The sequence below is a fragment of the Zophobas morio genome, unplaced genomic scaffold, assembly GCF_036711695.1.
Source record: "Zophobas morio isolate AGI-343-1 ecotype UQ-CSIRO unplaced genomic scaffold, CSIRO_AGI_Zmor_V1 ptg000044l, whole genome shotgun sequence".
Classification (NCBI taxonomy): Eukaryota; Metazoa; Arthropoda; class Insecta; order Coleoptera; family Tenebrionidae; genus Zophobas; species Zophobas morio.
Window position 1 is genome coordinate 8963189 of NW_026972149.1, and position 18458 is coordinate 8981646.

Here is an 18458-nt window from a genome sequence, read left to right on the forward strand (position 1 = left end):
TGTAACTTTCCGTTGATTTCTAAATTGTTTAGTGATTGTTAAAACAAAATCGTATTAATCCGTCATGGGAGGAAAGTGAAGTGAAAATGCACACTTTACGGAGGACCATTTTTCCGGAAACCCGAAAAAGAGAGTTCGTATGAATCAAATTAATTACAACACTAGTTTTTAAATTTAAACATAATTAATATTATTTATACCGTTTGAACATAATAAGTATTAATATGTGATAATTAAACCGAAAACAGTATTTCTACAAAGATGAAGTTATTAAAAATAATTCAGTTTGTTTAAATAATATTAAATTAACCCCAAAAATGTGCAATTTTCGACCATACTATGAAAAATAATTTTTGCAACCTCATGGTGACGTACGATGACGTCAATGTCACGTGAGCTAGCTGTGCAAAGATCTCGTTTTTCGGTTCTTTGTGTTCAGTTTTAATTTCGGCCTGGTGGTAACAACATCGGAGCTCCGTTTTAACTTAAAAGTAGCAGTTGTTCGCAAATTTCCAATTTATTGTTAATAAATATTAGCGAAAATGTTTTGCGTTAGTGCTGTGAACACGAAGGAAAGCGAATGTTTTTCGAAAAATGCCCGAAAACGGAGTAAGTACGGTTTGAGTTTATAGATAAATCTCTAAATTTTTGAGAAATTTTTGAGGACGCTTTAAGTTGGCCGGTCAAGGCGGTGACTTTTCCAAGGAATTTTCTCGTTTTAGGCTGTGATTGTAATTTTTCCCGTTCATCGTGACGATGCAAAAGTTGCAAATTTCTGTGATTTTTTTTTATTTATTGTGTAAAATACACTCGTGTTTGTAATTTTTCGTTGATTTTTAAATTTATTAGTAATAGTTGTTAGAATAAAGAATCGTATTAGTTCGTGATTAGAAGACAGCGAGATGAAAATACGTACTATACGGAGGGCCATTTTTTCCGGAAAAGCGAGTTCGGATGAATCAAGCGGTGCGGTTTTTGACATTATTGGTTTTACAATTTACGATTTTTAATTATTAGTGAAAGCGGTCTGTTTAAACGCTGCTTATAAATTATCATGGCATAATAAATAATATTTAAACATAATTAATATTATTTATACTGTTTATATATGGTAAGTATTAATATGCCATAATTAAACCGAAAGCCATTTCCCTGCAATCATAAAATTATTAAAAACAACTCAATTTGTTTAAATATTGTTAAATGAACCCCAAAAATGTGTAATTTTCAGGGCAAAATATGAAAAATAATTTTAGCAATCTCATCATGACGTACGATGACGTCACTGTCACGTGAGCTACCGGAGCAAAGTTCACGTTTTTTGGTCCTTTGTATTCAGTTTTGATTTCGGTCTGGTGGCAGCAACAACCGTTTCGGCTTAAAAGTAGTACATGCTTGAGAATTTCTAATTTATTGTTAATTAATACTAATGAAAATGTTTTGCGTTACTGCTGTAAACATGAAGAAAAGTGGATATTTTCCAAAAAATCCCGAAAACGGAGTAAGTACGACTTGAGTTTTAATTTATCGGGACTCGTGATTCGTATATTCCACAAATTAAAAAAATATGTAAATTATCATGATTTATACTGTTTAAATATGATAAGTATGAATATGTCATAATTAAACCGAAAACCGTTTTCCTACAAACATGAAGTTACTAAAGACAATTCAATTGTTTGAACATTGTTAAATTCCGAAAATGTGCAATTTTTCGGCTAGAATATCAAAAATAATTTTTGCAATCTCATCGTGACGTACGATGACGTCACTATCACATGAGCTACCTGAGCAAAGGTCACGTTTGTCGGTCCTTTGTGTTCAGTTTTGATTTCGATCTAATAGCGACAACTTCGGCGTGTCGTTTTGGTGTAAAAGGAACGCGTTTTCGCGAATTTCTAATTTATTTTTAATAAATATTACTAAAAATGTTTTGCTTAGTGGTGTGAACACGAAGGATATTTTTCCAAAAATGCCCGATTTTTGTTTTAATTTATTATTAAAAATATGCATCAAATCGCGGCATTCAGCATTGATAAAGTACGACATTAGAACAGCCAAAGTACTGCATTATAATTCACAAAATACCGTCCATCATTTTTAAAGTACCGTTTCCATATTTAAAAAGTACGGCGTTCATAATTTACAAAATCCGAAATCCTCTGTTTTCATGGCAAGACGCACTCCAGACTTCCTTGTATTGTTTGGTTCTTATGCACTAACTATGCAACTGTATTATATCTGTATCTGTAGTATTTCTGCATCTGTATCTGTACTGTATTCTGTGTTGTAACTGTATTGTATAGTTTATTCGTATTGTATTTTATTGTACTGTATAATGGTTTATCGTTCCTAGCCCTCTCCTTTCCTGGCAAGACCTGCTCCAGACCTTCTATTGGTTCTTGCTGACCGTCAACGATCCAGGACAAAAAAATTCAAATATTTAGAGCCAGCAAAGTTGCGCAAAAGTCGTGAAATTCGCTCGTTGGTGGCCAACGTGGAGCACGAGGGACTTTTTGTAACTAAAGCATTTATACTGTTTAAATATGATAAGTATAAATATATGATAATTAAACCCAAAAACCGTGTTCCTACAAACATGAAGTTATTAAAAACAACTCAGTTTATTTAAACATTGTTCAATTAATTTACTTCTCAATATAAAATTTTAATCTTCTTAAATATTTTTAGTCTCTAGTTTGTAAAAAGTCACTTTTGACGTCGAAAACAAACAACATTGTCCATAAATTCACAGTAATTATTATCCGATTTCGATCCTCTAATCGGGTAAACCGATCAATACTGATTGGTCTGACATTTTTTAGTTCCACCACAAATTCGGCCGTATGCGAATTATCGATTTATAGGTTACTTTATTTAACTAAAACACCAAACCCGGCAGCAACTCGAATCCAACTTATTTATTCATGAAACCGAATAAATATTTTCGCGGGAAATAATGTAGAATTGTATGACGAACGTTGTTAAGAAGGTTCTGAATCCTGTTTTTCCGGGCGCATTCGCCAATTTAGAACGTCAATCGCTTCGCCAAGTACGTGTTTGTGTTTATCTCGAATCGTTTATCTAGAACGTCATGCACTAATAATTCGTAATCTGACTAGGGATGCATATGCAATACAGGTAGTGCACAAGTCAATGCACACACAAATACTGCTAACTTCGTACACACATTACCGAATAAACATATTGTATGAGGGTGATTGTAAAAAAATGGCTCCCGATAACACAACAAAGCAACCAGATCGGTAATGGGACCGTTGTGGGGTTATTTATAGTGGATGAATTATAGTTGCAGCTCTAATTTACAAACTACAATGAAGTACGAACTTCCATAATTCAGCAAACGTGAAACGGAATATGCAGCGCAATAACTTCATTGGGAAAAACCCTATTATCTGCGGAAGTCTAACTTTCGGGTGACGTAGATTCGTGCATAGTGTAGATGGGATATCGAGGTTAGGATGTGCGATTTTAATTGAATTAAAACAGAGGTATGAAGAATCCTGCGGGATTTCATGGTTAGTGGAAATTTTCTCTGGAGAAATAAGGTGTTTTCACGCAGACACCTATTTTATCCCAGGGAAAAATAAATCAATAGAAAGTAACGTCTTCTAAAAATCCGAAAATGCCATGCGAACACGGCAAAATCCAAAATTAGGAAGATCGATTTGGTGTTTATTGAAATTTCCACGGATCCCCGCAAGTTAAACATTTATTTATAATTTGTATGCCTCACATATTCACTACTTAAACAACACATCGCTCCCACTGGCTGCTAATATTATTCAACCGAAATGAAAAGCAAACTCAAGAGCTATTAAAAATAATCCATTAGCATGAGATTCCTCCGAAAGTATCTCGAGCGGTATTTACAAATACCGAAATAATTACAATGGAATTACTAAATTAAATTCTTTGTTTTTTCTCTTTATTAAAAATCGACCTCTTCGGAAAATAAAGTATCTGCGTTTTTCGTTTGCCGCTTCAATTTGTTTACGTGACTCTTCGAAAACGAAACAGATTTTATTTAGTGGTCGTCCTAGCGACGTTTGCGTTATCGAATCGTCGCCTAATCGTCTTACTAAAGACTTCCATCACGAAGAGGATTGTTATGAATGTCGGCCATTATAAGAAAAAATTTACAGCCTAATGTAACCATCCGACCATTTCACTAAATCTTAAAAATGCCATCCCCAGAAGATAGAGTCAAGCGAAGAAATTGCGCTCAAATTACCTTTTTCATCTCGTATTCATGTCTTACAGCCGAGTAAGTGCTCGAAAAAATTTACTAAACTTAAATTAGAAATTGCACTCGAACTACGCTCCAGAATTGGACGTTTTTTACTAAAATGTAGCTTTATTCAGCAGATCGAGACAAGAATGGAGAACCAAACTCGTAATATCACACGTTCTAAAAGTTTAACAAAGAACATGCGATGATATACGAGATCTTCCGGTTTGTTCACCGGACAATAATTTTCTTTCATTACTTGAGATAGCGGCATGCGCTAAAAACTAAGTTAAATGACAAGTTCCCAGTGACGATTACTATAATAATTCCACAGTTTCATCTATTCTCGCTCCAAAAAATTGATGACGTCATCTTAAAATTTTGCTAAGTAAACCCTATTGAAAATGTGCAAAATAATGTACTTCTATATTTATCACACATATGAGAAATTGAGGCTATTAATCTCAAAATCCTCACAAAAGTCTTTCGACAACCTGAGTCGAAAAACATAACGCGTTGATGGTCCTGTCGAAAGTTTCGAAAAATAAATATCTTCTACAGACCGAAGTCTACAAGAAAATATCTCTAGTTCAATTTCTAAAGTCAAAGAAAATTTCCGAAATTTTCAAAAATTCAAAAAATTTATTTTTGAAAAAGTTGTCAAAAATCCTAAAAAAATCCTAGAAATACATTTCGACGATCTGATTTTAAAAATTTAACTTATTGATGGTCCCGAACCAAGATTTTCGAAAATTCCCGCTTGAAAATACTGTTTTTTAGATACGTATATCAGAAAATTGTCATTTTCCATTTTATCAATTCTGAAAGATTTGTGGGAATTTTCTAAAAATGAATCCAAAATTACTTCTACCAGTCGAAATGTATAAGAAAATGTCTTTAGGTAATTTTCCAAGGGTGCTCGAACAACGGAAAAGTTGTCTAAAAATTGTCAACATATCCCGAGAAATACATTTCGATGAGCTGATTCGAAAAATTCGGTTTGAAAATGGTAGTTGTTTAAATATTTCGAAAATACCTTGTTTTATTGATTTTGGAAAAGTTGTTGGAATTTTGAAGAAATAAAACGGAAAATAACTTCTATAAGTCGAAATGTACAAAAAATGTCTTTAGGTGCTCAAGAAACAGTCAAAAAATTAATTGTGAAAAATTAAGAATTTTGAAAAGTTGCCTAAAAATTCTCAAAATTCAACGGGTTGATTCGAAAAACATGACTTGTCGCTGGTTCCAGACCAACATTTTCAAAAAATTTGAGTTGACAATAAACTTTGTTAAATATCTCGAAAATTGTCGATTCTGGAAAAATTGTCATTTTCGAAGAAATTAAGTCGAAAATAACTTCTACAAGTCGAAATATACAAGAAAAATTCTCAAATAATTCTGGTAAACACATTTAGACGAGCTGATTCGAAAAACATGACTTATTGGTGGTTCCGGACCAAAATTTTCAAAAAATTTTTCAGAAAACGATTAAAAAATCTATAATGAAAAACTGAGATTTTTAAAAAGTTGCCTAAAAGTCCTGAAAAAATTCTGGAAACACACTTTGAAGAACTGATTCGAAAAACACAACGTAGTGATGGTTCCAAGCCAAGATTTTCGAAAAATGCCATTTGAAAATAAAGTTTCCTACTCTTGACAATTGTAATTTTTTATTTTATCAATTCTGAAAACGTTATTGGAATTTTAAAAGAAATGAAGTCGAAATCTACAAGAAAATTCTCCAAAAACAAAAAAAAATGTCTTGTAATGAAAATCTGACATTTTTGAAAAGTTGCCTCAAAATCCTCAAAAAACCTCTGCGAAATACATTTCGAAAAACATGACTTATTGGATTGGTGACTCTGGACCAAGATTTAAAAAAATGATTTGAAAATGAACTTTGTTAAATATCTCGAAAATTATCACCTTATTTTTATCGATTCTGGAAAAACTACAATTCTACAAGTCGAAATTTAGAGGGAAAATTCTCAAATAATTCTGATGAACACATTTAGACGAGTTGATTCGAAAAACAAAAATTGTCAGAAAATTCTTTAGGTAATTTTCTAAGAGTGTTCAAAAACGGTCAAAAAATTCATAACAAAAAACTGAGCTTTTTCAAAAGTTGCCTAAAAATCTTGAAAAAAATCTGGAACCATATTTTGGAGAGCTGATTCGAAAAACATGACGTAGTGATGGTTCCGTGTCAACATTTTCGAAAAATGCGGTCGAAAATTGTAATTTATTTTATTGATTCTGAAAAAAATATTGAAATTTTCAAAGGAATGAAGCGGAAATCTACAAGAAACTGGCTTTCGGTAATTTTCCAGGGGTGCTCGAAAAACGATGAAAAAATTCATGTGTCTTGTAACGAAAATCTGATATTTTTGAAAAGTTCCCTAAAAATCCTCAAAAAACTCTGAGAAACACATTTCGACGAGCTAATTGAAAAATATAAAGTCTTGATGGTCCTGGATCAGAACTTTCGAAATATTCAGTTTGAAAATGCAGTTTTAAATATGTATCTAGAAAATTCTCATTTCTCATTTTATTGATTTTAGAAAAGTCGTCGGAATTTTGAAGAAATAAAGTCGAAAATAACTTCTATAAATCTAAATGTACAAAAAATGTCTTTAGGTATTTTTCCAATGGTGCTCAAGAAACAAAAACACAGTAAAGAATTCAAAATTTTGAAAAGTTGCCAAAAAATTGTGACACACATTTCGACGAGCTGATTCGAAAAACATGACTTGTTGCTGACTCTGGACCAAGATTTTCAAAAAATTTGGTTAGAAAATAAACTTTGTCAAATAAATATCTCGAAAATTGTCACCTTCATTTGATCGATTCTAGAAAAATTGTTGCCATTTTCGAAGAAATTAAACCGAAAAGAACTTCTACAAGTCGAAATGTACACGAAAAATTCTCAAATAATTTTTATGAACACATTTAGACTATCTGATTCGGAAAACATAATTTATTAGTGTTATTTACAAGATTTTCAGAAAATGTCTAAATAATTTTCTAAGAGTGTTCAAAAACGGTCAAAAAATTCATAACGAAAAACTGAGCTTTTTGAAAAGTTGCCTAAAAATCTTGAAAAAAAAAACTGGAACCACATTTTGGAGAGCTGATTCAAAAAACATAAGGTAGTGATTTAAGTCTCAAAATTGTCTTATTTTATGGATTCTGAAAAAAATATTGGAATTTTCAAAAAAATGAAGCTGAAATCTACAAGAAAATGTCTTTCGGTAATTTTCCAGAGGTGCTCGAAAAACGATAAAAAAATCATATATGTCTTATAATGAAAAACTGATATTTTTGAAAAGTTACCTAAAAATCCTCAAAAAACTCTCCTAATTTGAAAAATATACAGTCTTGATGGTCCTGGATCCGAACTTTCGAAATATTCAGTTTGACAATGCAGTTTTAAATATGTACCTCGAAAATTGTCATTTCTCATTTTATTGAATTTGGAAAAGTTGTTGGAATTTTGAAGAAATAAAGCCGAAAATAACTTCTATAAATCTAAATGTACGTCTTTAGGTATTTTTCCAAAAGTGCTCAAGAAACGGTTCAAAAATTCATAGTGAAAAATTAAGAATTTTGAAAAGTTACCTAAAAATACTCAAAAAACTTTGATTCAGATTTTTCAACGGGTTGATTCGAAAACATGACTTGTTGCTGGTTCCGGACCAAGATTTTCAAAAAATTGCTAGAAAATGTCTTTAGGTAATTTTCTAAGGGTGTTCGAAAACGATCAAAAAATGTATTAATTAAAAAGTGAGATTTTTAAAAAATCGCCTAAAAATCCGGAAAAAATCTAGAAACACATTTTGAAGATGTGATGGTTCCAGGCCAAGGTTTTCGAAGAATGCGGTTTGAAAATGAAGTTTTTTTAGATGTCTCGAAAATTGCAATTTTTATTTGATGGATTCCGAAAAATTAATGGAATTTTCGAAGAAAGAAGCCGAAAACTTCAAGAAAATATTCGGCAATTTTCCAGAGGTGTCAAAAAACGAGCAAAAAATTCATGTCTGTCATTTTTCATTTTATCAATTATGGAAAAATTGTTGGACTTTTCAAATGTTGATTATTCCGTGTCAAGATTTTCGAAAAATTCCGTAAGGAAAAAAAATTCGGTGAGGTGATGAAAAATTGAGATTTTGGAAGGTTTATTTATTTTTTTATGTAAGAGCGATATCATAAAAAATAAAAATTTTGTTTTTTAAAAACCTGGATTTCTTTGACGGACGAAAAAACACAGTTTAATATATAATTCTACTTTCGCCTGAAGAAATTTGTACTAATAAACAAAACTTCCCGAAAGTAGTAATATTTTTTTATTGTGTGTCTAATGCAACGCAATTAGAATAAATTTCAAAATTTAAATATTCTTAAAAATTTGGTTTCCATATAATCATACAGATAATAAACAAACTTTTCTCAGAATTAAAATCATTCAACTAATTCTCGATCAGTTTCAAATTTCAATCAATTAATTGATTAATTTCGAATATAACATTTATTCAACATCGAACTGACAATTGATCCATTTGACTGAACCACCGCATTTCCCATGAGCAAGTAAATTTTAATCCAAAGATGATCATTCAAAATCATACATTTTATTTAAATGAATTTCTATGATCAAAATCAGTTTAATTGATGAAAATTGAGCAATCTAAAAAATTTAAATATCACCATTAATTAATTTTAGTACCCTATTTAGGATTGTATTATCATAAAATTAAACTAATTGCTCACGAATTGAAATCATTAAAGACGCACAAATAAATCAGTTTAAAATTTATAAGTAACTGATCATTGCACCCCTGGCTAAAAATAAACTAAATATAAGCTTGAAGTTTTCTCACAATTCACGCTCACTTTAAACGAGACCTAAAAAATTAAAATCAATTAAGCCCAAGTTTATTTTGTGAATAAAAAATGTGATCAAACTTTGGACACAGCAGCAGGCGTATTTTAGGTGATCTGAATTTTTTATCACAGTGTATATTTATTTATTTTACTGGTTTGTCAAAAGCAAAAGATGTGATCAAAGTTTCTTAATTTAAGTTAAAAATAATGTGGGAGCGAAGCGAGCTGTATCACATTTAGTCATAGCCTGTTACGAAAACGGTACCCTGAAACAATTTAACACCATTTTCAAAAATAAATTGCAAGGATTATGAAAAATGTAATTTCGTCGACAAATTAAGAGCTGAGTGCATATTATGAGCGCACGTTAATTGTCTATCAAGGTTTAAAATTAGCGTTATTTCGGCTTGCCTGCGCTAATTTGCTTGAGCATGAATTATGTTATATTAACTAGGTTTAATTAGCTAATAGCTAATGAACTCGGTAACTGCGAAATCAAATCTGCAACAGCCAAAAGCCACTTCAATTACCTGACCTCCGGTGAATATACAACGTAGCAAGTTGCATTCGCCCGGAATGATTAGATTTTGTTAAAATTATAGACGCTGCGCACAATAGACCCTCGAATAGCAAATTAGTAAAGTAAAAACTGTTAGTTTCGGGAGCTTATAGCACCGACCAGTGGCTCAAAGGAGTAATAATCACTTGGTCGGATGGACTCCCATTTTGCGCGAATTAAACTGAACGAGCAGCAGTAAAATTTTTTAAATGAATAGATCTAGATTTATGCGTGGATAATTTGTTAGGGGCTTAATTAAGACGTAGTGTTAGCCTTTTGGATGTTTCATTAAATGTAACGTTAACGTTCAACTAATTCGTGCCGTTTCATCTTTCGGCTGATTGGTGCCGACAGTTATGTATGGTAAAACGCATACAAAGTTCCAAGATTAATATAAACATTCATTGTAAATTGCTTCAACTTAATTAGAGTAAAGAGAAAATTAAGCATCGCCGTCCACGGCAATCTGAATAAAAGAGTTAGTGAAATTTAAGAGAATCCTGAAATATCAAAGAAGTTTAAATTAAAAGTGTTTACGCTTAGCGAAATGAATGAATGAGCACTTTTTCATAATAATTAATAATCACCTCGTTAATATTAATACTAATCAGTTTAAAGAGGCTTAATCCCGCTTAACGCTTATCGGGGTTAATTATAGGAAAAAGGGCTTAAACCGTGTTAGTCGGACCAACAATTACGCTAAACACGTAATTATTCGAAATTAATTATGCAATTATTCAGGGGTTTTTTCTTGAAGATAATCGTCCCGGCAGCTGGCACTTTCCGCGCCTCAGCACGGCCTATAACGGGGATATTCTCCAAAACTATATGTAAATCATATTTAACGCCGTTTAAACCAACCGTGTGCACATCGGCTTTAAAATTTGCGATGTGGTGTAAAAGTATGCTAATTTGTCGGCAGAACAGTACTTGCAAACGTCGTTAGAAAAACACGCACCTAACTTAATTAGCGCATAATTAATTAATTTAAAAATGAATTTTATTCCCAGAGGACTAGACCGCGCCTTAAATTAAGATAACAGGGTTAGTTAGTTGTGCGATTGGGGTCCCATTTAGTTATTACGTGTTTGAAAAAAAAAATGAGTTCCTGGATGATTCCGTCGAACTTCTAATTCAGCACATCATCAATAAAGTCGGACGTATTAAAAATCGGCTTTGAAAAAATTTTGACAAATTTGACGTTCTTGATTAATAAATGGTCCGATTGGTTGTGCCGGTCGCTTATATAACCCTTCAAACTGCTCCGCACACCTATAAATCAACTTTGAAAACTTCTTGTAATCCTTCATTTATCAAAATATTGCGCTCGGTACGTAAATGAGCACGTGTCATAAATTTCGACTATCTCAAAATAAAATTTTCAAACTTCGGCAATTTTAAATTGTGCGGAAAAACGCACACGATTCGCCGAAAAAGTTTCTTTTTTGTTAGTCGGCGGCAATTCATAAGCTTGTCATTACGACTTACCGATAACCTCGCCGATAACGGCTCTTGTGTAAACAAACACACGCGCCTGGCTGACGAAGGAACAGAACTGCCACCAATATTACCTTCTGGTGAGCATTTCATATAATTCCCGATGAATATTGGTCCAACGCAGAATCCGTGTGAGATTGGGATTCTGCGCCCTGTTCCTGGTGGATCGGTAGACGCCTTTGCTGCATCCTTTTCTGCGACGTCACGCAACCCGTTTAAACTGACACAGTTCCATGCAGTCGCTTCGTGGACAATTTGCAAATTCACCCCACGACTTGGAACACGAAAAAAAACTGAAAGAGGCGGTGTCGAAGCGGCGCCAAAACGGCCAGAAAAAACTTTGTTTGAAACACGCAACTTTGGTATCGTCAGTCGGAACATTCTCTCTCCCTCTGTCGCTGTCTTCGTCTAACTGCATCCCCACCCCGGGGCAGCAAAAATCTGTCTCCCTCGTGCGCGCTCGAATTCCAATTCTTTCGCTCCGTCTCTTTTTCTTCATCCCTTTTCGTTGCTCCCACTATTCCTATTCTCCCCACTCTCACTAAAGCCGCCTCTTTCGTTTTTAATTCAAAACTGATAATTTTTATTACTTTTATATGAATACATTTTGTCTAAAAGAAATTTAATAATTTTAGAAACTGGTCGAAAAATTGCTAACGAAAATTTGTGTTTTTGAAAAAGTTGCCCAAAAATCGATAAAAATTCCGGACGGAGGGAAGATTTTTAAAATATTCACTTTGAAAATCAAATTTTTTATATATCCTAAGATACCTTTCGGAAATGGGAATCTAGAAAAGAAATCCATTTAGTAATTCCAGAAGGTGGTCAAAAAATTGTCGAAAACTTTGAAAAATGTGACTTAGGAAAAAACTCTCTAAAATCTGCAAAAAAATTCAAGGCTATTTGGTGTGAAGTTCGAATTTTTTTAAATTTTTAAAAGTTGCGGTACTTCAATAGGCGATTCTGGAAAAACGGTACGAGTTATGGGATGAAACGAAACCCGAAATGACTTATCCCGCCCGAAATCTACAAAAAAATGTTTTTAGTTAAATTTCGAAAATGGTCAAAAATGGGTCGAATTTGCAAAAAGGGGGTCTATTGAAAAATTTCATTCTTGAGAAAAAATGTCTAAAAATTCTCAAAAAATCAAGAATGTAGATCTGGACATGCGGATTACAAAAATATAGGAGCAACTGTGTCGAAATACTCGGTGTGAAATTCGAACTTTTTGAAATTTCTAAAAATTCCGATATTTCTATCGACAATTCTGGAAAAACGGTAGGAGTTATCGAAGAAACGCCGCCAGAAATGAGTTCTGCGGCCCGAAATCCACAAGAAAATATATTTAGTTAAGTTTCAAAAATGGTCAAAAATGGGTCGAAATTTGCATAACGGAAAATTAGAAAATTTGATTTTTGAAAAAAATTGTCCATTTGGACATGTTGATTCCAAAAATAAAGCGTATTTATTGGTCACGGAGCAACTGTTTCGAAATACTGGGCGTGACAATCGATTTTTTTTAATTTTCCAAAAATTGCGATATTTCAGTGGGCAATTCTGAAAAAATGATTGGAGTTATCGAAGAAACGAGGCTGAAAGCGACTTCTGCAGCCCAAAGTCTACAAGAAAATATATTTAGTCGTCGAAAATTTGCATACCTTCATTTTTTAAAAAGTTGTTTAAAAATTCACAAAAAAATCAGGAATACAGATCTCGATGTGCTCATTCCAAAAATATAGTGCTTTTATGGTCACGGAGTAACTGTTTGGAAATATCCGGTGTGAAATTCAATTTTTTAATTTCTTAAAGTTGCGATATTTCAACGGGCGATTCTGGAAAAACGGCAGGTTTAAAGAAACAAGGCTGGAAGTGACTTCTGCGGCCAGAAATCTGCAAGAAAATGTATTTATTTAAGTTTCGAAAATGGTCAAAACTGGGTCTAAATTTGCATAATAGGTATATATTGGAAAATTTTATTTTTGAAAAAAATTATCCCAATATTTTCAAACAATTGAGGGATAGATCTCGACGTGCTGATTCCAAAAATATATCGTGTTTATTGTTACGGAGCAGTATTTTCTAAATATTCGGGGTGAAATTGGAATGTTTTGAAATTTTTGAAAAAATTGTCAAAAAATTCTCAAAAAATTCAGGGATACAGATCTCAACGTGCTAATTCCAAAAATATAGCGCATCTAGAGTCACGGAACAATATTTTCGAAATATTCGGTGTGAAATTCGAATTTTTTGAAATTTCTAAAAATTGGAATATTGAAAATTTCATTTTTGAAAAAAATTGTCTCAAAAATCTCAAAAGATTCAGGGATAGAGATCTCAACATACTGATCCTAAAAATATAAAAATATAGCGCATCTAGAGTCACCGAACAATATTTTCGAAATGTTCCGTGTGAAATTCGATTTTTTTGAAATTTCTAAAAATTGCGATATTCCAATGCGCGATTCTGGAAAAACGGTCAGAGTTATCAAAGAAACGAGACCGAAATTAACTTTCCACTCAAGAAAATGGTCCAAAATGGTTCGGAAATTTTCATATAGGTATGTACTGGAAAATTTTATTTTTGAAAAAAATCAGGAATGCAGATCTCAACGTGCTGATTCCAAAAATATAGCGCATCTAGAGTCCGGGAACAATATTTTCTAAATATTCGGTGTGAAATTAGGATTTTTTGAAATTTGTAAAAATTACGTTATTTCAGTGGACGATTCTGGAAAAACGGTAGGAGTATTTAAAGAAGCAAGGCCGGAAGTGACTTTCCTGGCCCAAAATCTACAAGAAAATGTTTTTAGTTAAATTTTCCACTTCTGACTTCATTTCTTCAATAACTTAAACTGTTTTTCCAGAATCGTCCATTGCAATATCGCAATTTTCAAAAATTTCGAAAAATCCGAATTTCACACCAAATTTTCCAAAAATATTGCTCCGTTACCATCAACACGCTATATTTTTGGAATCAACATGGCGAGATCTGAATTTTTTCACAATTTTTAGACAACTTTATTAAAAGGGAAATTTTTTTCCCTTCTAATTTCCTCCAATTTTTGACATTTTCGAAACTTAACTAAATACATTTTCTTGTAGATTTCGAGCTCTAGAACTTCTTCCGACATTGTTTTTTTGATAACTGCAACCGTTTCTCCGAAATCGACCGTTGAAATATTAAAATTTTTAGAAATTTCCAAAAATTCGCATTTCGTAACGATTCTTTCCAAAATTTGGCTCCGTGACCACCAATACGCCATGTTTTTGGAATCAGCATGTCGAGATCTCAGTCCCTGAGTTTTTTCACAATTTTTAGATAACTTTTTTAAAAGGGAAAAATTTTCCCCCTTCTTCAAATTTCGGTCAATTTTTGACATTTTCGAAACTTTACTAAATACATTTTCTTGTAGATTTCGAGCTCTAGAACTCACTTCCGACATCGTTTCTTTGATAACTGCAACCGTTTTTCCGAAATCGACCGTTGAAATATCAAAATTTTTAGAAGTTTTCAAAAATTCGCATTTCGTACCAATTCTTTCGAAAATGTTGCTCCGTGACCATAAACTCGCTATATTTTTGGAATCATCACCTCAGGATATATATCCCTTATCCAAATTTCGACCCATTTTTGACGATTTTCGAAATTTAGTTAAAGAATTTTTCTGGAAGATTTCGGGCCGCAGAAGTCACTTCCGACCTCATTTCTTCGATAACTTCAATAATTTTTCCAGAATTAGTTCAGTGCATTGAAATATCGCATTTTTTTTTAATTTCAAAAAATTCAATACAACACGTGCAGAAAAAAGATCTTGTGTCATTTTTGCAAGTAAGTGCATGTTTTCAAATTCAGTTCGGATTGCAGAGTTTTTGTTCAGATTACTGAATGTTCGGATAATCGGGGGTTCGGATTATAGAGGTTATACCGTATTGAAAATTTACATTTTTGAAAAAAATTGTCAAAAAATTCAGAAATATAGATCTCGACGTGCTGATTCCAAAATTATAGCGCGTTTATGCTCACGGAGCAACAGTTTCGAAATATTCAGTGTCAAATTAGAATTTTTTTAAATTTTAAAAAATTGCGATATTTCAGTTGGCGTTTCTACAAAAACGGTGGGAGTTATCGGAGAAACGAAACTGGAAGTGACTTCTGCGTCCTGAAATCTACAAGAAAGTATATTTAGTTAAATTTCGAAAATGGTCAAAAATGAGTCGAAATTTGCATAGGGGAAAACTGTAAAATTACATTTTTGAAAAAAATTGTCTAAAAAAATCTCAAAAAATTCAGGAATATAGAACTTGAAGTACTGGTTCGAAAAATGTAGCATGTCTAAGATCATGGAGTAAATATTTTCGAATTATTCAGTGTAGAATTCGATTTTTTTTTAAATTTCTAAAAATTGCGATATTTCAATGGGCGATTCGGGAAAAACAGTAGGAATTATCGAAAAAACGAAGCCGGAAGTAACTTCTGCAACCCGCAAACTAAAAAGAAATGCATTTAGTTAAGTTTCAAAAATGATCAAAATGGGTCGAAATTTCCATTGGAAAATTTCTTTTTTGAAAAAAAATGTCTAAAAATTCTCAAAATAATCAGGGATACAGATCTCTACGTGCAGACTCCAAAATTATATTGTGTTTATGATGACGAAACAACATTTTGAAAATATTTGGTGTGAAATTCAAATTTTTTGAAATCTCTAAAAATTGCGATATTTCATTGGGCGATTTTGGAAACACGAAGAAACGAGGCTGGAAGTGACTTCTGCGGTCAAAAATGAGTCGAAATCTGTAGTGCAAATCTCGAAAATTTCATTTTTGATAATTTTATCTAAAAATTCTCAAAAAATTTGGACAAATTTAATATTTTACAAAAAATAATAGATGCACATAGAGGGACGTTTTCTCCACCATTTGAAATTTTACTAACATTTACTGCCACAATTTTTAATAAACTCCTATACAATAGACACAATCAACAAAACCCACTGATGGAAATATCAGGAGCTGTACTTCAGACCGAACTGAACTAACGAGGTAAAATATTGATCTCTCGCTAAAAACTAATTAAACCAAACCCAAATTCTGGATTTTAACGATCTGCTGGCTTCCACCATCGTGCTTTTAGCACCAATTACTGCCAGATTTTTATTTATCTAGTGTACCAATTTAAAACAAACATTTCTTTATCATTTTTACCGTAAATATATTGCACACTAGCATCGAACGAATTTTTTGTACAATAATCGAGATGCGGCGATAAGAACGCTCGCGAAATTAGTTATCAGAATACACAATGGTGGCCGAAAAGGGTCCGATCATAAATTATCCCCAAATTTCTTTCATCTGCTTCATCAAAAATCGTCAACTGTACAAAATATTTTAAATAATTAAACAGGCTGCCAATTTGTTAACATCACACTTCCACCATCCCTCGAGGTAATCAATACAACTCATTAAATGAATTTAATAATTTTTTTGACGCCGTAATCAATTACCCAATAAATTTTACTTCTATGCTCTGTTCTAACAAAATTTCGAAGAAGTCGGAAACATGATTTCTGAGATAATGAACGTCATTTGTGCAGCAGCTCCCGCGATAAGTTGGAAATAGGGCGGCTTATTGAGATGACGTCATCAGTTTTATTAATGAGAGGAATAGACAAATTTTCCACGTTTTTAACGTGCGTGTGAAAAATTCGGCGATGTTTTTTTTACAGTTTTGCGCCGAATTCATATCACGCAGAAGAAAAAACGATCGCGACGAACAGTGTTCGCACGACAGAGAATAAAAATCCCACGGGCCGAAACGGCTCGGTGGACTTAAAACGATGAACGGTTTCTGAGAAAATCTACATCCAAAACACCGCTCTCCGTGCCAACGAGGTACATCAACAAAAAGATTAAATTAGCATTTACTATCATTAGTAATTTTAGAGGTTATACAAACATGAATTTTAATGCAATTCTTACTAAATCGAAACTCAAAGTCCAGTGAACAAGAATTTCACGTTTGCTGCAAAAAATGTGATAAATATTTAGGTTAGTGTGAATATGATAAATTCGTTATAATTATGTATATTGACCAAACATTGCTGATAACAGTGGAATATTATGTTTATATTTAGGTCAAAGTTTTAACTATGAAAGAAAATTCGTTATCTACGAGTCGAGACAAATTATAAACTTATTTAGGAGCATAGAGCTTTTTATTGAATACCACACAACTGGCGCCAGGGGCGCTATTGTTCTGACTTTTCGCTATAATTTAACAAGTTGCGTTTAAACAACCAGCAGTACACAGTTTATCGTACGTGGATCACAACTAGAATGTTTCTCGAGCGCGTCTACATTGTGATGGGCTATTTTTCGTTCGCTTTACCTTTTGAGCATATCGCTTTCTGATGTTTTACGCTTGGTGGAAAAAGTGCGTTAATAAACACCCCAAATGTAAATAGACTCATCCATTATTGAAACCGGGTGCATCTCGGCTGGATTGAGACGTTACTTTAAATTTATTATTAGCAATTGTGATGAGACCGACCTGATCCTTTAGAAAAGCCTCATTGAAATTCCGCGATATTTCAAATTAATCCGCTCCCAACTGTTGAAACTTCGACTACTTAATACTTTCCTAATTCCTCTCATCTCAATACGACCAGTTTATAGACAGTTGATGATCTACCATAAAACAAACCACTTTAACATTCAGAACAGGGAAACCACAAATATTTAATACTGTGACGTTACCTTCCCGCCGCACGCCAGATGGTGCTAATACTCACACTTTAAATGACATTCACGCGCTTTTCTGCGTGGGGATTTACGGGAACTCCCTAATAACTTAAGTCGCATATTCCTCCAGGAAAACTTTATATCCGACGCTACCCACAAACTACATTTTATTACATTCATTATGTTTACGACCCCACAACTTACCTACCTGCTCCATTCTACACTTGATGTCGTGCCCGATTTATCTCTTACATTTCCGCAAATACAGAAAACCACCTTCGCGTGCTTTAAATTTATCATGGGGGCAATCACAGCGACGCCCTCTACACTAATTTCCACAAATTAACGACAGCGCCATCTTCAACGATACAATACACATCATAAGCAAAGACGCTACAACCTGAAACACCCGACGCTACATACAAAAGGTATAAATCTTACGTCTACCCTTACTATTTAGTTCTCATTAACTACACATGCGAGTCTCAATTACTTTATGAAATACTGGCTCGAAAGGGTCATAGTTCGATT

The 18458-nt window shown here is 33.0% G+C and overlaps 1 protein-coding gene across 5 annotated transcripts in view; it reads right to left on the reverse strand.

Annotated features, from left to right (window-relative positions):
• The window catches only part of LOC135141577 (delta and Notch-like epidermal growth factor-related receptor), an 80151-nt gene extending 61942 nt beyond the window's left edge, over positions 1-18209 (reverse strand). The window contains exon 1 of one of the 5 annotated variants that reach the window (XM_064072802.1): positions 18136-18209. The gene's annotated coding sequence lies outside the window, so the exon portion shown is untranslated. Of the gene's footprint in view, positions 1-11180; positions 11271-17447; positions 17464-17977; positions 17996-18131 lie in introns of those variants that run through there. The other 4 variants (XM_064072801.1, XM_064072803.1, XM_064072804.1 and 1 more) reach the window with 4 other exon arrangements.
• Between the last annotated feature and the right edge of the window lie 249 nt (positions 18210-18458).